We start from the raw sequence: 25,798 nt of genomic DNA, 5'->3' as shown, positions 1-25,798 counted from the left end.
AACGATCTGGTAAAACAAGAATCCTAACACGCCCTTAAGGGGAGGCTAAGGTTAATTCGTAGAAAAATAAGGCATGTTTTTGTGAATTATTTGCGACGACACGGTTAAAATCTCTTTGTTAAAACCAATAGTACGTTAAAGTATGACATTCGAAGAATATTGTATAAAATTTTCACGGAGAAATATTAAGAAATACAGCAATGACAGCAATTATTCGGACGTGTCTCGGGAAAAAGGTAGAATTGCGGTGCCCCTGATAACTTGGTGCTGGATCATCTGAAATCAAAAAATCAAAGTTCATTCGTTAGGTAATAGTGTTCCCCAGGTAACGCTGGCAGGGTTTTTCGAAATTTCAATTTTTCACTTTTTTGGAACACTTTGAAGAGAAAATTAGTCGATTTTGCGAAGATTTACAGCTAATTTTCCCTTCAAAGTGTTCCAAAAAAGTGAAAAATTGAAATTTCGAAAAACCCTGCCAGCGTTACCCGGGCAAAACTGTTACCTAACGAATGAACTTTGATTTTTTGATTTCAAATGATCCAGCACCAAGTCATGAGCAATTCTACTTTTTTCCGAGAGACGTCCGAATAATTTCTGCCATTGCCGTATTTTTTAATATTTCTCCGTGAAAATTTTATACGATATTCTTCGAATGTCATACTTTAACGTACTATTGGTTTTAACAAAGAGATTTTAATCGTGTCGTCGCAAATAATTCACAAAAACATGCCTTATTTTTCTACGAATTAACCTTAGCCTCCCCTTAATACGTACACAGTGATTGACGAAAGACTTTGGGCGTTTACAATTTTACCTTCCTCTCCGTGTAGAACACGAGGATTTAGCTTCTTCGTGTCTTCGGTCTGTTTGAAGATAAACACCAGGTACATTTCTAATTATTCGTTGTGCGTCTCGCAATATGAATATTCTTTCGTATTTTCCTCAAGCTTAAGAAATGTACGAAAAACAACATCCTCCTGTGACAACGTGGATTAAACAATTTTTACTTCAATTTTCCAGGATCGTTAGATTAGATCGTTAGCTAGAATCATACGATAAACATTTATTAAACGCGTTATAGCGCCACGCCAGAATAATTTATTTATAATTCTCAGTGAGAATTGATTGTAAAATTCCTCCAAATAAAAAAAAAAAATTTCCAGAAGATTTATAAAATGTGTAGTATGCCCTTGCTTCTGTATCTCTTTGTATACATAAGACACCCTATATATATATATATATATTTAAACGAGTATCCTTAATGAAAGTTCAAAGAGCTGGAAGAACGCGTGGCTTCGCGGCGTCTAGCTCGGTTAGAGATCAAGGCAAAGTGAAAGAGACAACTCGTGCAAACTCGTATGTGGAGCACATAACCGAACCGTGGAGGAGTAAAAAGAAACAGCGAAAAAGCAACTGTGTGTGCATTAAACTGCGGCAAGTTTCCATGGGTCGCGTCAACGGCTAAGAGACATCCTTGTCACTTTCGTCTCTCTCGTGTGTTGGTCTGGCCACAAAATTCAACTCGAGTGCATTCCACCTTGCCCGGCTTGTTCACGCTTATTTACTGGACGGTGATTGGTGTTCTCGAAGAACAGTTTCGCGATAACCACGAACGTCCTCGCTGTGTTTAGATCAACGCACTATAGCGGCCGTCTCGCTATAAATAACGAGGCCACGGTAAAAAGCACAAAACTGAAACGAGTTCAGTGGAACATCGGGCAGAAGAAGCCGTGAAAAAGTTTGTAGTCGAAGGTTCAGACTGGAGACTTTAAAGAAAACGATCGAGCAACACGGCGTAAGAAAATAATAAAGGAAACGATCGACGAAACGAATTCATGGTTGAACGTATTTTTACGATTTCAACGATCATAAACTGTGCAACATCGACGTTCCATCGTCGCTTATTTTTAAATTGTTTTCACCGATTAGATATCGTTTATTGCCGGGTAATCGATGAATTCTGCGCTGACGTATCGCGCTCTCCAACGAAATTGATAAGGACAGAATGGAAATTTTATTGGCTAGAAATAGAAATAAAAAAGAACGGCGAAGAGTCGGAGACGCGAACGAATCTTCCAACTATTTCCGCTGTAATCAGAATCGGAAATGAGAACCTAGAGACATCTCGAAAGTGTTTCCCTTATTTCTATATATTTCAAGATTCTTCCTACTTCCTGCAAGAAGGCGATGCCTCGTGAAAATGAAATTATTAGATTGAGAACATAGGCAACTAGCGGCAGTTCCGAGGCAATCGATTCAGAAATATATCCCAGCGTCGGAAACATAATTAGCATGTCAGTGGCGTGTTTCACACAGCGCCTCGCACTATTTTCGTATTCTCATGTACGTCGAGCCCAGGTGCCTTACGACGGTCCTCTTTGGGGAACTTTCCGCGTTCACCGAATCGCGGTCGGTAAACAGTTCCCTTCACGGATGCATATGCGCGCACTATGAGCCCAATTCCGCCAGAAACGATTGGTTCCCTCTTCGACATCCTGACGTATCGCCGATATTGCAGCTACCTTCTATTCCCAGCTTTTCTCGCGATCCCACGATTTTGTTTGCAGTATAGATCTCGCCTGTGCGAGCGAGACAGAAAGCACGAATTTATACGAGGCTCGTCCATCTCTCTCGCTCTTTCTCATTCCCGCGCAAACGCTCCCTCTATATATTATGTCCATCCTATTCTCTCGTTACGCCATGTCTCTTCTATTTCTCTATATATTTCTATTTTCACCGCTGCTTTATTTCTCATTGTATTTTATCATGTGTACGGTGTTTTCAGCGGTAATAGAGTTTTATTTGTGCGTGGAATCGAAAAGTATTAACCAGCGGCCATTAATGGCCACACGCATTCGATTCACCGTCCTATTGAGCCATACATTGATACGTGATACTCTTTAAATTGTCCTCAATGATAGAACACAGGCATCGAATGCTCTTCGATCTTTAATGACATTAAAGATACGCGAGAAACAAAAGCAACGAGAGTGCTTGCAATTTTGAATAAATCGTAAGATACTCTGTTCAAAACTCCTAGATAAAATGTTATCGAATGGATAGATCTCGAAACGGAAAATGTAGTAGGGCTGAACCGAAGTAATCTGGAGTATGCTATTGAGAACGGCCGCTAGACTTTCCGAACCGTTTGAAAATTTAATGTACGAACTGTAATTATATTTGGCATCAGCTTACATCGATTTCTGAGAGAAGTACGGAAAATTCGTAGCTTCTCTTGAGATCGGTAGAGCTCCGGTGTTATATCTGCCCGGTAGTTTGCAATAGAGAATTTCTCGTTCCAAGTAATTTACTGAAATACGTATTTTATATCAAAGAAAAACTACATTCGAATACGAGAGTCCCAATAATGTCGAATTAGAGCGGAATTTCGTATCTCTACCGCCATTTTGTCATAACCTACATCGTATATTATATACTACATTCTTAACGTAAAGAAAAGAATCTACGATACGTAAGACCAGTTTAGAAGTACGTTCGCGTGAAAAGACGATGGTTACGTAGAATCGTTACGAAAAGAATTACGTTAAAATTGTAGAAGCGTGAAGAAGAGATACCGTAAATATAAAAGAAAAGGTTGCTTAATCTAACCGTGAGCAGCGCCGAAATTTCGTCGTAGGCGTTCCGCAGCCCGGTATGTTCGTTGTTACAAAACGTCGGCCTTCGGCCGCTCCCACCAAGTCAGATTTCAGTCCAGAGTTCTCTCCTCGTGTGCCTTGGTTTCGTCATCGGCGCAGACAACGAGCTCCCGGGGCTCGCTCGCACGAAATTCTAAACACCGCCGCGATATAACAAAACCACTGGCCACTGGCCACGAGAACGTCTTCATCTAAAACTATTCTCGCGTCTCTGCTTTATCGGCTGCTGATATCGCACCGCCTTGGCACTTAAGCTCCATTTTCCAGCGGTATTATTTCCAAGTACTAAAAATAGGATAAATATACCTTTTCGTTTAAAGTTTCGACACTACCGTACTAGGATACTCGTCCCAGTTATTTCAACTATATTAAGGCAAAAGGTATTTCAAGTCATCAGGTCGATGAATTTATGATGTCATTTTATGTATTTCAAAAGTTACGTATACATGCCTCGTTACGAAGAATACTCGAGAATTCGCAGGGCAACTATTTTCAATAGCGATATATATTCATTTCATCGTGGTAGACCAGAGACTGTGATTTTCATTTCAGAGGAATCGTTAACGTTGCATCCATCGATTCGTAATTCGAATTGATTTCTGGGCTGCTCGATACGCGTTGTTTTCGGCACGTGTTCCACGAAAGTGGACTCGGTTGGCAAACACGTCGCCGTCAGCGTATCTCCGACGTCGCGCCGTGACACCGTGGGCAAACGACGCCTGGTCTGGTATTCATACAGAATCGAGTTACAAAACCGAGTTGTAAAAGGTCTACATTGACGTTGTCTTATATCACGTAGTCGACGCAAAGCGTAGCGCACCAGTACCATCAGCAGCAACAGCGCTGCTACCCGGTGCTGAGTCACTGCTGCGTTGCCGATACACATCCACGCTATTGCTGGTGGCACGGTCGTGTAGCGTTGCCACGTTTCGTGCCTTCCCTCCCTTCACACCACGCCCCTTCGTCCAACACGATAGGCGTCTATCCCCACTCCTGCCTCTCGAACGATAAAGAGGAAAACAGGAATAAAACAAAGACGGAGAGACCGATGCCGATGAAACTACCGTAGAGTAAGAAGGAGAGTGGCGAGCCAAGCGCACGCCAAAAAGAGACAGAAATAAAATGCAAGAGGGACAATGCAAGAGCAGAGAAGGACGAAAGAGGCGTCGCACCGCGCGTTCAAATTTCATTGCGTCAAGCTCACGGTACTCTCGCGTCTGCTTAGCGCGGAATTCAGAGAAAACGTCGGTAATGGAGTTTCGTGAGATAAACGGCAGCAGCGACGCCAGCGCGGCACGGTGTTGGCCCTGGTACCGGATAGGGTTACCAACGGGGCAACCAAAACATTTTCCAACAATGAAAATCCACCCTCCTCCGATTCTCCGTTAGACACGCGTTGCAAATGTATATTCCTTTCTATATAATATATATATTTCTCGTATTATCTACTAGATATAGCGTTTAGCGGAGAACGTTCGGCTTGTCCGCTTTGTTTTTCCTTTCGAGTCGAAGTCGTTGCGTCGAGTCAACAATCCTCGAATCTCCAAAGGCGCGAAAACAATCCATCCATCAGGGGTGTTTACGGTACCGCGCTCGGTCTTCTTTCAGCGGAGGTTGGCTGGCAAGAGCGGCCAGACTCCGGCACCAGAGTCCGTTTTGCGCTCTGATTGCTAACCCCGTGGTTCTTAAATCACCGGTGATCCCGATTTAAGCTCCGACCGCGTGAATTATTTTTCGCGTTCAAGGGAGCAACCCGAGCTCGGTGTTTATACATCACCGTAGGCGTATGTACTATCGCGGCTCGTATAAAACACCGCTAAACAACGCGCTTCCTTTCTTCTGCCGGCTTTAAATTGTTTACGTAACGGTAAATATAATGATCTTTTTCCAGTACACGCACGATAAAACGCGGAATAGGCTGGCGCGAGCTTCTGCGTTTAATGCAGAAATCTAATCGACCGTTCGATCGTGCCTATCAGATAACGAGCAATAGTAGTAATGGATGGGCTTTGGTAAGCCGTGAGAATGCCAGTATCGAACAAAAACGTCCGCCGCGATTACAATTACCGTTCGTTCGTTCGACGCTCCAATTTCCTACATTTCTAGCGATTGGCCTTACGTCAACTGGACAGCACTTTGCAAAAGATTAACGCAAGGTATTTATATCGGGTGTCTTCGAGTTCTATGAACAGCAAGAAGATGTTAGTTTCGTTGAGAGATTGGAAAAATGTGAATTAAAAGTCGAACGAGCTCACAAGCTCATTCATCGCGTATCAGACGATATAAACGATAATAAAAGTTTGGCAAAGTGTAGTTAATTTTGTACAGTATTTTGTACCTTATTTCTAAGCCAGTTACCAATTACTCTCATTGTCAACCTGTTTGTATTTTGTATCGCATATAGTAACCAGAAACCTGTAATTATTTGTGTCGCTTTTTCCTCGCTATTTCCGTCCTAATAATGTTTTGATCAATTTTCCGATGGCCCACGTGTATACGACATTGCTCTTTCATTTATCCCGACAGAACATATCAACGAGGTTTAGCGGAAAAATCGGCCAACGTGGTAAATAATGGAAAGGCCAATATCAGCATATTTTTCGAAATAATTGGGCAACCTATCTGGCGTGTGCTTGCAAATTCCAGGCAAAAATAATGTCACCGATGGGTAGTGCTTCTTCGAATTAAAAGAGAATGCCAGGCGATTTTCCGGGAAAACGGTGCATCGGAGAGTGGCTGCACGGCCGGGAACGTGGCATGGAAAAGAGGAAGCTGACGTGGAAATAAAAAGGACGACAAACGAAAAGGGGAGACGAGCGAGAAGCAAGGACGGCGGAGAGACAGAGAGAGCGAGAGAGACAGAGAGAGAAGGAGGGAAAATACGTGAGAGAGTTGTGAAACGGGAACGCCGTGCGCATCGCAATGCAAATGCAACTGACCCGATAAAGCTGCATTGGGTCATAGAAAGGGAAAATACAACCTACAAACGTGGGGCTGCCGCCAAAATACGATTTTTATAGCCTCTGGGCGCCACGCTCTTCTCTTCTGTCTCTCACAGTGACGTCCGCCGCCGACCAACGCTACCCTTCGGCGTCCCACGCACACCCCCGCGTTTATGTTCACCATCTACGTTCATCTTCGTTCTGCTGCTTCTTGGCCGATCTTCGCCACGAAGATCGTCTCCACGAGTACCAGAATGGAAACTCGAATCCTCGAAGCTCTACCTTTACTCTATTCCTGTCCATCTTGTTACGTACAACTACGCATCTGCACGCGCGTGGTAGAGTTTGTTTTTCGATTAATAAAGACAATTTATTAATAAAGAAAATTTGCCTATCTTAGACAGCGCTGCTCGAACGAATATGGCAAAGAGAATGGTCCAAGACCGCTGATTTCCCTCTGCTTAATTTCCATTGGCCGTACTAGCTTCCATTGCACGGTAGAATTTATTTTGCAATTAATAAAAGAAGTCTAGTTTGATTTGATCAAATCTGATCGGGTTCGTTTCAATCGATCGCGTCGGGCGTTTCTCACTCGCTGCTCGAACGGCGATGGAAATTCTGATACGCGAGTCATCCTCATCTTTCTTCGCCATCACTTTGCTCTCAGTGACAAGTAGAATTTTTTAGTTTGGAATTAATAAAAAGACGGACATACACTGGTTCAGATTGGTCGCGGCGAAATGACTTGCCGTGGAATCTTCGCATGTCTCGCTGCTTAGCCGCTTTGCTAATTGCATTGTTCTTCAGCCGCGAGAAGACCACTCCGCGCGTATCACCGGCCTTGATGCGGCCCAAGAATTCTTAAATGTTCGTCGAGAAGCTAACTGTTGCGCGTTTCCCTTTTTTCCTCCGCTTAAATTCTAAGACTCTACGCGAGATCCTCATCTCTTCCGAGGACGCGTTCCACATCGTTTGCTCTTCTACCGCGATTCTTCTCTTTAGCCGCACGATCGTTTCCAACTATGAATCGACTGGTCTTTAAAAACTGGTTGTATCGTTTCAGGTTGCGCGAACGTGTCGTGACAGAAGCGAACGTTACGTCTTAATTAATGGTGAAAGCGAAGGGATGGTAGCTTGGAATACCGACAGATGACAATACCAAGTTCGCATTCTCAACGAGAAAATTGTACACTGTCCTCCAGCAACGAGCAAATATCCTGCGACGTCCTTAAATCTCGTTGCTTGATTTTACTTAGCGGGTGAGTGATAATCGAGCCGCTGGTAAACAGAGACGCGCGAAATATACGCGCGACAAACACGTTCGCAATATCAAATTTCTCGCCATAGAATTTCCAGATATCTGCTATCACGTTCGATGAAACAACGATGAAATAAAAGCGAGAGAAAGAAGCGAGAAATTGAAGAGACCAGGCAGACGTATTATTATTTCGCAAAGAATTAACGAACAACCGAATGGCGTCGAATTTTAGGGCAAATCAAATGTTTCATTACGGTGAAATTTTGAATGGCACAAAGTCAAAACAGGTAATGGCGGTAACATAGCACGGCTGCACGGCGGCAAGTGGGGCATAATAAATTTAGGTATCGATCGAGCGGCAAGAGCGCGCGGATCTCTCGACCGGCGCACACCAGCGCGGAATATTGTTGCACGTGAAAATAACAAGACCGCGTTTTCAAATTATGCACAATCTCGCGGAATTCACTTTTATGAGTTAGACGTGATCAATAGTCGCGCCGGATGCGCCGGGGATCCGACGACGAAACGTTACGGCTGATTGTATCTATACCACCCCCCTACATAAACCTAATTAAATTCGAAACAAACTTTACCCAGAGTGCCGGTATTAGTTTCTAGTGCGTTTTAATTAAATGCATTCCGCCCGTGAACGATCGCGTGAATTCGAAAAAATGATCGGACGCGCGTCTTCCTGCTGTCCAAAATTCCCCGTTATCTTCGAATCGCTGCCAGTCTCTTTCGTTTTCTTCTCTTCGTCGTCCGTTTGCTCGCTGACGATGCACCGCGTGGTAGTTTTCAGGGCAACTTTGTTCTATCGAACCTGTTCGTTGATTTCTTCATCTCGTCGCATCATTCACCGATTAACGTCGGATTCCGAAGAGACGAACGAGTTACCTCCATCACGGAAACATGACACAAACAGCAGAAAATAATTAGGTAGATCGAAGAAACGGTATTTGCGCTTCTCTACCTATCAAATTGATCGATGCGTCTTGCAGGCAGCTCGTATCGCAAGATATAAAATATTATCGCTATAATTACCCTTGCGTTGCGATTATTTCATTGCTATTTTGTTTTTATTTCAAGAGGATGGCAAACAGAAATTTGTCGTACGTGAAAACTTTTCACCGAGATTTCCCATCGATTTTCCATCAAACCTGAAACACGCGAATGTCGAGTTCTCGCGCGGTTTCGCAGTACGGAAAGAGGAAATCTAAATTACCGCATGCCCCTTGCACCGAAATCAGTGTATGAACACGTGGTTCACTGGCGATCGGTCGGGGTAGAAAGTGCTTACGGTGGTGAGAGTGTAGGGTGAGCGGAGAATGGGGTGCATGGACATCGGCCGGACATCGGAATGGGAAACGGGTTAGCCGAATGACCGGCGGTCAGAATTATAGGGGTGGTGAATTGCGAATGCTCGGCGTCTCCATGCCAAAAACAATGCACGCAGTAAAACGGTAAATGGAGAAACGACCTTATAAATGTCTGGCCGATTCAACGCAAAGGTTCATTCGCAAAGACCACGTTATAAGCGGCGTTTGAAGGGAACGCGAGAGAACTGTGCGTGTCTATGAGGCTGTCACGATTAACCGAGATGTCGTAGGAAAAACTGAACCGTGCAACGAGAACGATATATCGCGGCAGCTGTGTTAAGTAGCGCTCGTAAATTCATATTTTTAGGAATTCAGATAACCAAATCTGTACAGACGATCGTCGTTTTGTTACGAACGTTTTAACGAGTACTGTACGCTGCATGCTTTGTACTTCGTATGCTAATGTATCGGCTCTTTTTATACTTATACGTCATATATTTCGTACAATTTTATCCTTCGTAGAGCGTCTAAGATGTAGCGGACGTTGAAATACCTGTGATAGGGCGGTAGTTTGGTAAAATCTGGTTTTTTTAATTAACTCATTCGTAGAGACATGAATGTGCATAAGCGTACTTTGTATAGCAGGTATGTTTGTGTGTTATAGGTATTCCCAATTTCCCGTGAACGCAAATACAAATTCGTAGACTAATGACGAGCAACGAGAAGATACGTCGAAAGCGATTTCTCCGTGGCAAGCAGATACGTTTAAACGAGTCTACATTTTTATATTTTATATTGTATCGTATTGTTATATTAGGCTTCCTAATTCTGTCTAATTTCGACTATATCGTGTGCTATCAAATTGTTTAAAGCTTTAAAAACAAAGTGACAGGCAGATAATTTAAACAATTGTATATTTGATAAGGATCGTGCAATTATTTTATATTATATCATATTGTAATATTAGGCGTCCTAATTCTGTCTAATTTCAACTATATCGTGTGCTATCAAATTTTTTAAAGCTTTAAAAACAAAGTGACAGGCAGATAATTTAAACAATTGTATATTTGATAAGGATCGTGCAATTATTTTATATTATATCATATTGTAATATTAGACGTCCTAATTCTGTTTAATTTTGACTATATCGTGTGCTATCAAATTCTTCAAAGCCTTAAGAACAAAATGGTAACCAGATAATTTAAACAATTGTATATTTAATAAGGATCGTGCAATTATTTTATATTATATCATATTGTAATATTAGGCGTCCTAATTCTGTCTAATTTCGATTATATCGTGTGCTATCCAATTCTTCAAAGTCTTAAGAACAAAGTGGCAAGAAGATAATTTAAACAATTCTATAGTTGATAAGGATCGTGCAATTATTTTATATTATATCATATTGTAATATTGGGCGTCCTAATTCTGTCTAATTTCGATTATATCGTGTCTTATTAAATCCTTCAAAGTCTTAAAAACAAAGTGGCAAGAAGATAATTTAAACAATCCTGTAGTTGATAAGGATCGTGCAATTATTTTATATTATATCATATTGTAATATTGGGCGTCCTAATTCTGTCTAATTTCGATTATATCGTGTGCTATCAAATTCTTTAAGCCCTAAGAACAAAGTGGCAAGAATATAATTTAAACAACCCTAACGATTGTGCAATTATTTTATATTATATCATATTGTAATATTAGACGTCCTAATTCTGTCTAATTTCGATTATATCGTGTGCTATCAAATTTTTCAAAGTCTTGAAAACAAAATGACAAGAAGATAATTTAAACAATCCTATAGTTGATAAGGATCGTGCAATTATTTTATATTATATCATATTGTAATATTAGGCGTCCTAATTCTGTCTAATTTCGATTATATCGTGTGCTATCAAATTCTTCAAAGTCTTAAGAACAAAGTGGCAAGAAGATAATTTAAACAATCCTATAGTTGATAAGGATCGTGCAATTACTTTATATTGTATCATATTGTAATATTAGGCGTCCTAATTCTGTCTAATTTCGATTATATCGTGTCTTATTAAATCCTTCAAAGTCTTAAGAACAAAGTGGCAAGAAGATAATTTAAACAATCCTATAGTTGATAAGGATCGTGCAATTATTTTATATTATATCATATTGTAATATTAGGCGTCCTAATTCTGTCTAATTTTAACTATATCGTGTGCTATCAAATTCTTCAAAGTCTTAAGAACAAAGTGGCAAGAAGATAATTTAAACAATCCTGTAGTTGATAAGGATCGTGCAATTATTTTATATTGTATCATATTGTAATATTAGGCGTCCTAATTCTGTCTAATTTCGATTATATCGTGTGCTATCAAATTCTTCAAAGCCTTAAGAACAAAGTGACAAGAATATAATTTACACATTCCTAACGATTGTGCAATTATTTTATATTATATCATATTGTAATATTAGGCGTCCTAATTCTATCTAATTTCGATTATATCGTGTGCTATCAAATTTTTCAAAGTCTTGAAAACAAAATGACAAGAAGATAATTTAAACAATCCTGTAGTTGATAAGGATCGTGCAATTATTTTGTATTATATCATATTGTAATATTAGGCGTCCTAATTCAATCTAATTTCGATTATATCGTACGGGAAGATGTCTAGAATTGCGAAAGCGAATCGACGATTTAAAAAGGCGAGGAGATGTTTGTCAGAAAGTCGGTTACCGTCGAATTCGCCTGTAACAAACGGACTGCATATTTCTGCTCATTTACATAAAATCTGAAGGCGCGGCAATGCAGAAAAAGCGCGCGCAACGTGTGGAAATATAAGAAATATTCAAACTGGGCTAGTAAAATAAATCTTTACGCGGTCTCGCTGCTTTCCACTCGCGTTAATGAAAACATCAAATTGCGCAAAAATCCGCAGCCCGGTAATAAGTTTCCTATAAAAATACGCCAAAGTAGAAGCACGTTTCCACGCTGACGAATACCTTGGAACGGCGGATTTTACGCGCAAGGAAAAACATAATACACTGGCGAAAGAAACGCATCTTGTTGGCGCGCTTCTCGAATCGCGCATTTCGGTAATCGATATATACGAAAGGTGCGCGCGAGCGGACGAATCGCTTTTAGTCTCATTTAAAATGCATCGCAGTATACCAGCCTCCTCGTGCCATTCTCTTCGCGTACGTACGCTAGCGCGCGTTTTCCTTACATTCGCGCGAGTATTTCAAATGCTCTGGCGTTCGTGCGTTTGATAAACTTCGAACCGAACTCGTCGAGTTCCACGCGATACGTCGGAAACGTTCTCTTTTTCCTATCCGCGTATTTCGATGGTTCGCTATTTTTAACGCTTGTTTATCGATACTTTCCAATTAGTTTCGACGATAACAGTTCCCTGCTTAGGCTACATTCCGTCTATTTTTACCTTCGTCGCTTGTTTACGAGCCGTAAAAAACGATGCCAATTTCGTGGCCTCATATTATCTAGTTCGATCTAAAATAATTCCCAGATGATAGTTTATCAACCTGCTATTGATAGGCAAAGGAGTTCTGATTTTTACTTCCGTAGATCTGGAGATCATCGTACAGTCAACAGAAATACCGGTGAAGAGACAAATCGAACGACGTTTTAGCGAAGCAACGAAACTGGATTACGTCAAAAAGAAAATTCTCGATTAACTTAAATCCGATGTTCATTCGTTAGCGTCTCACGTTATTTACTAGGAAATTTTATAGGAAATTTCAGCTATTTAATTGCCCGGTGCGACAAGTCACGGGAAATTCTTCGAAAGGACGAATTTTCCGAAAATATTTCTTCTCCGTGCAATCGATATTTCTTTTCTGCCTTGGGCAATGATTAAACGCGATAAACATGGAATGGCAGTGAGGGCGAGGTATTAATAGCGTCACCTTGGAAGGCCAGCATTTCCTTCGACAGCAATGTCGGGTTACGTAAGGTGAGAAGAGTAGGACAACAAAAGGGTGAAAGGGCTAATAATACGTGGAATTAATTTTAGCCTCCCACGACGAGATACGAGTCGCATTGTTAATTCCCAGGGAACCTGGAGAGCCTCCATTAATCAACGGTCCATTCAAGGTATAACCAATGAGGTATCGACGGCCCACCATAAATCGTTACATCGCAGCGGCACCGGCGAGAGGAAAGAGCGACCGATCAGACCCGTGGCGCGACTTTCAATAAAATCGCCGTGCTGAAAATACGCGAAAGTCGAAATAGAAGCGGCGTATCGATCGACGGAGGGTGCTCGAGCGAATCTACGAAATGTCGAAGGTCGTAGCTGACTGGGCGACGCCGTTCCTCCTGCGACCGATCGTTTGCCAGAACGACGAAAAACCAGCCAGTTTCCCAATCGTTTTCATCGGCCACTCACCACCATTTGCTTCCATGCACGCGTCCGGACACGCTGTTTACGGTTTCCACGTGGCGCCACGCCCCAACCCACCGCGCGCGCCACTTGCCAAAGTCCACGGAGTGCCGGCAAAGTTTCCTAATCGTAGGCCGGGGAATCCCCGACTCACCCACCCCACGGTGTCCCTGTCCTTGCAGATCAGCCGAGAGACGCGCCGCCGGAACAATCGTTGACCAAATTCTCTCGCCGCCTGGAAACCGGAGCCTCCCCTTTAAGCGTCTTTGCTTTAGACCCATCTACCCTTTCGACCATAGACTTTTCCAGAGCTGGCGCTTTCTTCCAAATCGCGGCTGATAGCGTTCTTTCTCTTGCAGAAAGAAAGTTTCGCGATACCAAGTGGAATTTTACGTTTAATCGACGCCTACGGACAAGTCGAGCGACGATTTATCGATCGTCTGGCGCGATCTACTTTCTAAATCGAGAGCGATCTTCGTGCAATAGAGGAATCTTATTTGCGCAACGTTTTGTCGCTCGCCTGCGTGCCATTATTTTCGGAAACGGTCCTTTCCACGACTTTCCTCGTCCAAAATCGAATTCTGTGCAAGTTTTCTTAGCCACCGATTAGAATAAAGTGCAGGACTTTACCTCTGTCTTCAGATTTTGCGGAAAAAGAATTGAAAAAAAAAAGAAGCAAATCTTAGAAACGAACTACGATCGAACGTTTGATCGCATCTACGAAGATCGATCGTCTCGTAGAATCATTTCGGACCAATCTACCCTTTCAAAGGCGGTCCCCTTTGTTCTTCAGAAAATAAAGGAAATTTCCCAGGCATTGATAACATCGAACAAACTTCGCAGCCAGCCTGCGTACAAGTAATCCACCATTCTCTGGAAGGAAAAATTTCGCGCAGCGTGATTTTCAAAAATACTCCTCCTAAAAACATTTTTCAAATGGTTGCCGACGGCGTTGCTCGCATAATCGAGAACATTCGCCAGCCTTGCTAAATACCAGAGGAGATCGAAGTTTGCGCGATAACCTCGCGCACGACACAACCTACCCCATGGATGAGATCCGGCCGCGGAAATAACGCGCTGCTTTTTGAAAAAGGAAAACAAATCGCCGACTGTTTCTCACCGCGCGACAGATCGTTATCGAGCGCTGATCAACGCGTACGAACATCGGCGTCGTTGGTGGTGGTCGCTTCGCCGAGCGTGACGAAGCAGGAAGACACGTTGCGTGTGCGAAAATAGCATCCATCTCGTACGATTGGACGGAATCGCGGCCGCGGTTGGTCCGTGGCGTATCGAGATAAAAGCAGGGGAAAAGGGAGGACGCGGATACGGGGGCCCATGAAAACCGCGAGAAATCATAGCCGCTTCTCACCCCGTTCATCGTTGCAGCGGCACAAAACGAAACGGTTCTCTCGGCTTGCCGCTAATCTCGCGGCCGATCCGATCGGGGATGAGCACGTAGCTGTAGGAAAAAAGGAAGGAAAAAGCGGAGGACACGGGGGAGCGGACAGAGACAGGGTGGAAAGGGATGGGAAAAAAGACGGCGAATAACTCGGTGTACATTCGGCGAGACAAACTTGATCAATGGCCCCGGACGAGCAGAGTCGCGAGGAGGATACGTGTGCGAGGCACAGGGAAGCGTGGCGCATTGTACGAAAAGCGAGCGTGGTATTAATAACAATTCTCACATCTGGCCGAACAAACGTACACGCCATACACGAAAGGGGTTGATCGGGTGTACGTGCGTATAAAATATACATAGAATTTCGTCTGTAAACGAACACAGGGACACCAGCGGCGATACCGGCGGATAGAAGGAAGAAAAGAGGAAAAAAAAAAGGAAGGGAAGAAGCAGGGGGTTAGAAAAGGGGGAGGAAAAGAGGAAGGCAGAAAGGAAAGGAAAAAAACGCAGCGAAGCGCGTGATCGTCGGAGTTTTCTCCTGGTGGTCCCCTGACGGCCACGTGGGAGGGAGACGGCGAAAGAGGGGAAAGGACAGGGTGGAAAAAAACGAGGGAGAATAGCAGCGCCACCAGCGCCAACCATCATCCCCTTCTTCTTTCTCTATCGTTGGTGCGCAGAGAGGCAGCGGTGGCTGCAGCGCGTACGTACATTTATTCGAAAGTTCACAAACACGCGGCCAACTTGCACTCTGCTAATAAGTCATCGGTGTTCGTTCGTTCGTCGTCAACCACCACCCAGTAGCGCGCCGCAGCCCCCACTACGGGGGTCGCGTTGCCTCTCATCCGACCCACCCCCGCCATCCCCGGTTCTACTTCCCCTCGTTCCTCCTCCACCTCCTTCCGTTTCCCCTCGTTCCACTTCGGCTCGGTTCTACTTCGCCCACCCTTCGGTTCCCTTCCCAACCCTCTACGTGTACGTAGAACCTTCCAACCGTGTTCGTTCGTGTACCATATCCTATAGTTTACATGTGTGTGTGTGTGTGTGTGGATGTATGTCGGTGCGCTGGCGTTTTACGCGAATTCCACCCATCCCCTGTCGAATTCAAACCGACTCACACGCACGCTCGCGCACACTAGCAACGGCGCTTTCAAGCACACGCTCGACTACGCCGCGGTGCGTTCGTGTGGGATACACGGCCGTGTACGTTAACCCCGTATTTCTCGCGTGTACGTGCAGAGGCATTCGCGTGTGCCTGACGCGCACAGCCTCGCTGCGAAATCCCATCTAACTATAGACGCGCTGCTCCCTTCGTGTACACGCTTACACGTGTACGCGTGCCTACGTGTACAGGCAAGTTTTTGTAGGCACACCGAGACGAAAAAGCTCACGACCACGAGCGAGCTGCGCGTATGTGCGAGATCGCGATCGCGATAAAGCGTGTACGGTGGCGCAGCCAAGTTTCACCAATACCGGCAGAACGCTATAGCAAAACATGTATACACGGACAGATACGGTGATGGTACTGGGAGTTGTTCGTCCTGCTTTAGACAACGCTCCGCCTCGCTCTGACCGGGTTACGCTTGCAAGCACGCTAGCTCCGTTCTGCTCGGCTCTCTCGCGCCTTCTGTCTTCCCACTCCCCTGCACTGCCGCTTCAATTTCTATCTATATCGCCGTCTCCGTCGCTTCGCCTCTGGTTTTTTGCCCGTCTCTGTCGGGAACGACCGGTCGGTCGAAAACTGGAAAACCGTGGGTCGCAGCGCTCCCAGCAAGAAGAAGAGACGTAGCTGTGACGACGCGTGGTCGCGGCGCGCGTTGCGCCGTACTTAAATTACATGATTAAAGGCACTTTAATTAGTTATTCGACGAGAGGGAAATTTATCGTCGAAGCAGTTCGTACTGGTTTTCGCGCGGTTTAATTTCGCCCCGAGCCGGGGATAATCAACGCGACCGCGCCAGTGTTCCACTGTAATTCGGTCGGAGGAACGAGTCGCAGAACGCCGCTACTCGCTTTCAAATATTCGCGTAAACCGGAGGATTTTACGCGCGGCAAAATCGATAGGGAAATTTCCACGGAAATTTCATCGCGTTACGCAGCTGGTATTTATAGCGCGCGTAAAGCAGATCGCACGAGACGAGCAACACGGCAATGCCAGTACGAAACGGGGAAAATCGATTTACCGGACCGATCGAGAGAAACGCTCGGCTGTGGTGACGTACACGCGAGACGGATTACGTCGGATACGAATTTCCGAATCGAAGATCAGCGCGGGCTATACAGACAGGCGAAAAACGAAGGGAAAGTCGCGAAACTTAATCAGACGCGCGGTGATGCGCCAGACGAACGAGCGGCTCGTCCTGCACCGGAACAGGATATTTCCCATTGCGGAAGAACGAAAGAGAGAGAACGTTTTTCGTGTCGTGTACGCACACGGCCGAGTATTAAAGAGGCAAGAAACGCCTAGTTCTCCCACGCGAGGCAAAGGATCGGTACGGAGGGTGTGCAGCAAGGGGAGAAAAAAAAAGAACGAAGGAAAAAAGGTGATCACGTTCGTTTCTCGCGGTCTGCACGCGCGCTGCCTTTCGCGGACCGACTTTCGACCGATTCCGTACACACGTAACTACCAGCTGTATCTCTCTCGCTCTTTTTCTCTCTCTGTTCCGCTCTCAGCGGGCTGCTCTCTTTCTCCCTCGTGGCTACGGTGAAAGCAGTGCCGGTGAAAGGTGATTGTGGCACATCCCGCGTGCCGACACCACGCGTGTCTTTCCCCGTGCCCATTTTAATACCAAAATAGATTCCTCCGCCTTCTTCTTCCTCTGGCGCGAGAGCACGCGATCGATCGACGATCTATTTTTCTACATATGCGCGCGTGTATTGTGGGAGCGCGAGGGGGTGGAAGACAGCGCGCTGCGACGAAGAAAATAACGGAGGATCTTGTACGTCGTCGTCGGCGTCATCGTCGTCGTTGTCGTCGTCATCGACGGTTGCTCGTTGTCCAGAGTCCAGGCTGGCGTAATCCGGCCTGCATCAGACTCCCCTTTGCCACCCACGTCCAACCCTCGGCCGTCCGCGTCGCACCCTGCTCGTTCTCGTTCTCCGTCTCGCTCCATAATTCAGTCGGCGCTGCGATTGGTCGACGTCGGCCGCTGACGTCACGCGAAAACCGGCAGGATAATAAGGAACGAGGGGAGGCCGGGCGGCAGCCACTGGAGAAGATACGAAAGGGATGCGAGAAGAGAGAGAGAGAGGAAACGAGAGGGAATGAGAGATGGAGACGCCGAAGGGGGGTCGGGAAACGGTGGTAGTCAGGCTGCCACAAAAATACCCTGTCAGATAGAAACTGGCGCCCAAGCCTGGCGGACGCTACCAGCGCCGCTCTGCTACCGACGCTACTTGCACGATACCATCACGCTGATACCGCCTTCGTCTCTTCACCCTCCGCGCTTCCACGACCCAGCTATCGCGTCCGCCCCCGTATCTTTCTCTTGCCACCCGGTATATTTCCTATATTTCATCGGTTTTCTCTGGCCACTCTGCCGGTGACCAACGTGCTCCTTCCAACCCCCACGTGCCACGTTTCTTTGCTCGTCCGTTCTATTCTACGCTCTGGTTGCCTTCCTCGGCTGCGAGAATCCCTCGTCGAAGCTTCGCGCAACGTTCGCTGGCAAAGATCAAGGGAGAGAGATAGCGGAGCCGCCGCCTCTCGTAATTTCCTCGTTATTCGTTTATGAAATTTAAATGGAAGAGCTCGGGGAGGCGAGATGGTGGTGGTGGTGGTGGTGATGGTGGAGGAGGAGGTGGAAAGCAGGTCGCCGAGGATCGGCGAGGAGGAAGGTCGCGAAGGGAAAACGTGAATACGATGGAAACGCCGCGAAGGAGCCGCTGATGTCAGGTCGAAGGATCGATTTTCAAGGAAGATGGCGTCCTACGGTGGCCGCTCCACCCTCCCAGCTACCCTCACCCTCGCTCTCTGCCACCCACACGTGCGCGCACGTTAAAGCGTACACGTAAAGAGACACACTTACACAAGGCCTGCTCTCTCGTCGCCACCCCTCTTGGAACTCAACGGTCGATGAAGTGGAGTTCTCCTCTGCTCCCTCTGCTCCTCCTTTCTCTCGCTCGCCCACGCGCTTTCTATTCGCTCTCTCTCTCTGTCTGTCTGTCTTACGCTCGCTCGTACACACGCGCACATACATGGACATATAGATACACAGAGGCACACAGGGACACGCGCTCTCTCCGCTACTGTTCCTGCTCGCTCACCTACTCGGTACTTTCGAAAAATAAAGAGAGATAAGGAAGAGAGATAGGGAAACGTAGGGCTGTTAAAGAAGAGCCGGAGATAGGCGATGGAAGACGGCCGGGGTTCATTATGCTTCTTGAATCGTAAACAAACAAACAACCGCGACCTGGCAGGATCTGCTCTGTTTCCGAGTGCAGAATCGCGAGCAAGGATCGCGAAGACCGCAATCAGTCGCGATTCTACGCCAACCGACGAAAGGGAGGAAAGACGAGGGGACGGGGTGGCACACGTTCGAAATTATACGCGGCTGAAATATCCATCGCGATGGAAAACAATCCAAGATGAAGTTGACCCGGAAATTTACTCAAATAGCAACTCGGTATCTTTAGTTTGAACAGCGCTCGCCCCGTTCTCTCTGCCGGGCCACTATATATATAACCAGCCAGGCCGGAATCTCCACCGTGAAGCTTTCCAAAGATATAACGGCAATTAAAGCTTTGCGCCTGCGAGTCCGCTCTGCTGCAGGACCTCAAAACTCAAAACTAGATACGGTAAGGTAAGTTATTTGAGCGAGGAACACTTTGCGTGGAATAATCTTGCTTGCGTGTTATGAGACCACGTCGTTGTTCCGTGTAACGAAGAGAAAGAACGAGCAAACGTCGTTCGTTTCGAGTCCAACGGCACGATGTTTCGCGACAAATTGCTCTGACAAGAAAAAATATCAAACGCGAGGGAATGATCCGAGTAACTTTATGCTACGGTTATTCGAGCCTCATTGCTGTATTATGGAATACCATTGCTTTTTAGCGTAGCAAAGACTAGGCACGAGGAAATATTAAAATTTAGGCCCAATAGAGAAAAGTATTAGGACAGCCAGGTCCAACAAAGGAAATAACAAATATCAGTGGGAATCGATTGAATGATACGTAGGCTCGTTTGAGTCAACGAGAAGTACTTTGCGTGGAATGATTCAAATTGTCTATTATGAGACACCGTTGCTCTTTGAATATCACAAAGAAACAGAAGGAGAAAATATTATCAGCAATAGGAATCGGTCGAATGATCCTACGGTAGGCTCGTTTGAGTCAATGAGAGGTACTTTGTGTGGAATGATTCAAATTGTCTATTATGAGGCACCGTTGCTCTTTGAATATACCAAAGAGGAAGAAGAAGGAAATATTATCAGCAGTAGGAATCGGTCGAATGATCCTACGGTAGGCTCATTTGAGTCAACGAGAAGTACTTTGCGTGGAATGATTCAAATTGTCTATTATGAGGCACCGTTGCTCTTCGAATATAACAAAGAGAAAGAACGAGAAAATATTATCAGCAGTGGGAATCGGTCGAATGATCCTACGGTAGGCTCGTTTGAGTCAATGAGAGGTACTTTGTGTGGAATGATTCAAATTGTCTATTATGAGGCACCGTTGCTCTTTGAATATACCAAAGAGAAAGAAGAAGAAAATATTATCAGCAATGGGAATCGGTCGAATGATCCTACGGTAGGCTCGTTTGAGTCAATTGGAAGTACTTTGTATGGAATGATTCAAATTGTCTATTATGAGACACCGTTGCTCTTTGAATATACCAAAGAGAAAGAAGAAGAAAATATTATCAGCAATGGGAATCGGTCGAATGATCCTACGGTAGGCTCGTTTGAGTCAATGAGAGGTACTTTGTGTGGAATGATTCAAATTGTCTATTATGAGACACCGTTGCTCTTCGAATATAACAAAGAAAAAGGACGAGAAAATATTGTATACCTTAGGTGCGACAGAAGAAAGTATCGCAACAAACAGGTGCAACAAGAAAAGGTATCAAACACGAGGGAATGATTCGAACAATCGTACGGTGGATTATTTGAGTCGGCGAGAAGACGTAACACGTAGAAACTGATGGGAGCAAAATAGAAACTGAGTTCAAGGAAGAATATATTTCGTACAATTACCTCAGTTTCTTTCGTCGATCCATTTCACTGTCCTACGACGTCATTTTTGAGCAACGTGGAGCAATATTTCTTAAGAAATGACATCTACAAAGTAATCACGAGGAAGAATAAGCGAAAATGTAGGCTAAACTCATGCGAACGTCTGCAGTGTTTGGTAGCTGCTCAAAGGTACAGAGATACCAAACATTAGAAGAAATAAACGTATTAAATAGATCTCATCGTGAAGAAAAGACTGAGGACAAAATATGTACATTTTCCTTCACTTATCTTTACGATAATTCATTATCGACGTCATTTTTTAGTAATACATTAGGACATGTGGATACAAAAATATGGATATTGTCGGAAACTAACGTGGGACAAGGTAATAAATTCACGAAAGAGATTGAAGCGAATTAATTATGCGAAAGCCGCGAATACGTAAGTGAGCGGATACTTGTGAACGAAAGTGTACACACGCGCCACGAAATTAACATAACTAAATTGACACTGAGAATATTAACATCGAGCAAACTTCTTCCCTTTTTCACGATGATAAACTACGTCCCCGTGAAAAATGCCAGTTAAACTGTCGATGTAAACGATATACACATGCCATTACGTGCTGCTCACAATTATTTTGTTCCACTGTATCGAGCTTTGGTGTACGTTGTACGTACACCAAAGCGGTACATTGTAATCCAATTAACACTAACCTTGACCAGGCCTGGTTTCAAAATTTAATTGAAAATCGTACGTCTGACTTGGCGTAACATTAAGAAACTGATCAATCGGATAACGTAAGAATGTACACAAAGCTAAAGCAAGGGAAGAAATAACGACGAACTGTAAATTAATAAAATTAAATTAATAGAGCTCAAAATGAAATTCTCAGGCCGTTCATTTGGTCCGATAAAGTTAACGTCAATCGATAAAAATATATAAATATAACTCACGTAATTCATCGTAATAATAGCAAGCCTAATGGGAAACGCGGATCGCTGAAAGATGTTTGAAAAGCAAATTTGTCGAGTTACTCGGACCAACTCAAACAACCGCATCTTAGCCTGTCACGCGTGATATTCCCGAGCGTCGTTGCTGTCTGCGAGCTTCCAGCAACGTGCAAGTACGACGAAGGTGTGAGCAACCGGCAGATCGATCGTATTTGTTTATTAACCTATCGGCCGTTTCGATTGAATTATTAGGGTTTGGCGGATACGACGCGCGTAGGAGAGGACATTACGTCGAGATAAATTTTGTGGGTTAGCGGTTACGCCGAGGGACATAACTTTTTCACGGCGAAAGCTGGCGTGCACGCGACGCGAAATACACCGCAGGGGAAAGGCAGAAGTAGCGTTGCTGACCGAGCGGCTGGCGATCGGCCATAGGACAGGCACGAGCTGTTAGGGCGAGTAACGCGGGCGCGTGCGCGCAGCGGGGGCCGCCGCCGCTCGAAACTTCAAACGTGCCACGTCGGCGCCGAAATTGCAGCATTATTACGAAGTTGAATTCGACCGCAGGAATAATTACGCGCGGCCGCCGCCGCACAGATTAATATTTCCATTCGATTTAGAGGCGATTCGCCATATATTTCAATCCGCGATTAATGACTTTCGCTATCCTGTTCGGCCGCGCCTGATCACGAGCAATCATTCCGTGTACCGGCGCGTCCCTCCGGTTCGTTAGCTGTTCGCGGATTCTTTCGAGGAATAAACTCAGCGGAACAACGGCGACGACAGAGCCCGTGAGGCCGCTTGGAGATTTAGAAAAATTCCGATTGTTCTCCACGGCCGGCGTAATTTTGCCTTGGAAAATAAACTGTGGCACGCTTTTCGTTGCGTAAGGTTCGCCGGCGAATCTCCGTAATTAATTAGCGCGATCGATAGCGGAGAAATCCGAAAAATTGGAATTTCCAGCGGAACGTCACCGAGAAAAATATCGGCGCGGAGATATTGGCAAGCAGGGATCGCTGAAATTCAATTTGGCTTTTAAGTAGACGATGGTTTAACACAAAGGACGAGCAACGGCGGTTACGAATCGATGTAATTAAATCATAGCTGGGGAAAAATAGAAAAAGAGGGGGGCGAGAGGAACGAGGGGAGAGAATGCAGGTCGAAATATTGGACGGAATATCGCGCAGCAAAATTCTGGCCGCAGCTAGGCAACCATTTTCATCGATCGCCACCGGACGAGGGGGTCTGAAAAGGGGTCGGCCATTTTGTTTATCGTGCGTTAATGTCGAATCACCGCTAAAAGTGAACAACAGTTGCTTTTCCTAGCCTTCGGTCAAACGTTAACGCCACTCTTCCGCCAGTAAATACGTTCGGCTCTAATTCGTCGCAGGAAGCCTTATCGACAACTCGTCGCCGACAGATGGATCATGGACAAATATTTATTTCCAAGGAACCACCCTACGTATTTATTATATTTTCCTGGTCGAGAGTTTTTCACTCGAACGACGCCGAAGAGACGATCGACGAAGGGGTAACGCTGTTCCGATTTTTCAGAAGCCACAGCGGCGATCTTAATCCTTCCACTGTCCTGGGGTCTTCGTATTTCAATCTTTTCCTCGTTTCAGTAAGCGAGAGGAGATGGTCGATCTTGCAAGAAGATAGTCGCACGCGATCTTGCCGCGTCTTGTTGGAAAACCACAAACGTGGCTGCAACTTGTACAACTGCAGGCTCTTCTTCGTCTCGACGATTACGTCTTTGCGATTTTTCCGATGAAACGTACGATTAAACGCGGTTCGCGGTAATCTGCTAGCCGAGCGATATCAAAGCGCCGATATCGAATAATCGGGCGATGGGAAGCCGTGAGCAGCCGGTGACTACGCAAAGGCAGAGCTTTCGTTCGCGTTACGTCATAGAAGCAACACCGCGACTCATAATTAGCGTGGGTGGGACTTCGCCGCGAGAAAGCGTAAAAGCGCGGCTGCGTGATCGTGTTACGTGGCGAATTGTAAAGAATGGAAAAAGGAAGGAAAGACGGTGGAGCGCGTTTTCAGACGCTGTTTATGGTCGGAATCGGCGCGGCCAAGAAACAAGCTCGTCGAAAGCGTGACAGGTGTTCGGCGCGGCAACTGCAGCGAGTCGATGATCAATGCGATGTTCGTTGGTGGGCATCCAGGAGCGGCGGCCAGTCCATTAATCATTGATTAAAGTTAACGAGCTATGCTCCGCGCCGTAGACACGGGAAAATTTGACGAATTACGAAGATCAATATGCAACGTGCCTGATCAACTATCAGACAACTCGCATGCGGCCAACCATCTTCAGAGCTTGACCGCTAAGATCTTCGATTTCTCGTCTTCTCCGGCGATGAAATCACGCGAGCTTCCGTTCGATCGTCGCCAAGAGGAAGAAGAGGAGTTCTAACTCGTCCAGGAGGATTCGCGGCCATCGGTCAGCTGGCTAATTAATGTTAATGCGTGGCGTTTCGGCGCGATGCGTCGTCCAGGAAAACGCGTCGACGGCCAGCCAACGAAACGGTGAGGAACGGGGCAAAAGTGCAGCTGGGATTGTTAGCCCGCAGTTTCAAGAGCGGCGGCCTCGCGATTGGTCGGCTTTTTGCGCGGGAATCGATCCTACGTTTTCGGGGGATGCCCCGCCTGTGTAACAAGGCAGAGGAGCAATGAACTTCCGGCGCAGGCCAGCTGCCATTGGACGGTTCCGCGTGCTGCTACAACGTCATTGGACCGTCCTGGAACAGCGGCAGTTCGAATGTGACGGCCAAGGATGAAACTTTCGGTGACGCACGCTGCGAACCGAGTTCCCGTCGCCTTCCAACCTACGACGAAAACAGATTCCGCCAACTGGGACGAGCATTTGGCGCGTTAAAACTCGTATAATACGATTATTCTATCGTTCGCGCGCTATTGAACATTATGACGCGAAGGTCACGCAAGACAGCGTACGGTTTTCTTAACGTTTTTAATTCAACGTACAAACGAGAACATAGTTTGCACGAAACATACTTCCCGTGCTATGGCCAGCGGTATTTTTGGAGATACGAAGAGAATAGAAAATAGACGTTTAGCCCCAAAATCAGGCAATCGACCATCTGCTAAATTTTAACGCTGCTTGCCTGGTCTGGGCTTTACTAAGAATAGAGTGACCAGGTGGAACAGCCTGACGGGACTTATGCTTGTTGATGTAACTACTTCAAGAAAAACTCTACATCTTTATTTATGTACATCCGTGACCTAGAGACCGCTATTACGCAGAATATTCTAAATAAGGAAAGGTCCATATTATTGTACCCTTGAATATACATTATGTTTTGGGTTGCGAGGTCTGGGAACAAAGGGACTAATAAACAGATTTCTATTTACGTTGCTTGTAGCCTCTGGCTAAAGCTGTAAGGTTAACCTTTTTGGTAACGTCCTTTTGCCAGAAATATACGAACGCGCTCCCTGTCGATTCCATCGTCTTGTAACACTAAGATATCGAGGATCTGCATCGGCATAAACTTGTTTATTTCAATATATTTTTCTACTACAAATTCCTCCACTCGTCCTTCTATCGGTCAACCTGCCTCGAGTCTACCTCAATCTCAACAATAGCAATGGAACAACCAGAACAAATAACGTTTCGATACTACGACCAAGAATATTTCTGGAAATGTACACGTTTAGCCGGAAATTCGAACGAAGCGACAATCTTTAACAGCGTGGGATTGAGTGAG

At 45.4% G+C, this 25,798-nt stretch overlaps 3 long non-coding RNA genes across 9 annotated transcripts in view; 2 read left to right on the top strand and 1 right to left on the bottom strand.

Annotated features, from left to right (window-relative positions):
- Positions 1–25,798, bottom strand: part of LOC105666653 — a 410,566-nt gene that overhangs the window by 341,594 nt on the left and 43,174 nt on the right. The window contains exon 1 of one of the 7 annotated variants that reach the window (XR_007227025.1): positions 3,610–3,859. The exons of the other annotated variants lie outside the window; for them this stretch is intronic. This is a non-coding gene — a long non-coding RNA (uncharacterized LOC105666653). Of the gene's footprint in view, positions 1–3,609; positions 3,860–25,798 lie in introns of those variants that run through there. 7 annotated transcript variants of the gene reach the window in all.
- On the top strand, positions 5,646–11,886 carry LOC105666654. The gene is made up of 4 exons (XR_007227043.1): positions 5,646–5,812; positions 7,662–7,857; positions 7,946–8,143; positions 9,837–11,886. It is a non-coding gene; the product is annotated as an uncharacterized LOC105666654 (long non-coding RNA).
- Positions 12,315–15,362, top strand: LOC125386683. The gene is made up of 3 exons (XR_007227044.1): positions 12,315–12,763; positions 12,896–13,116; positions 13,177–15,362. It is a non-coding gene; the product is annotated as an uncharacterized LOC125386683 (long non-coding RNA).

This window comes from Bombus terrestris, chromosome 17, assembly GCF_910591885.1.
Source record: "Bombus terrestris chromosome 17, iyBomTerr1.2, whole genome shotgun sequence".
Taxonomy (NCBI): Eukaryota; Metazoa; Arthropoda; class Insecta; order Hymenoptera; family Apidae; genus Bombus; species Bombus terrestris.
Note: the sequence above shows the minus strand (reverse complement) of the source record. Positions and strands in the feature narration are given on the sequence as shown.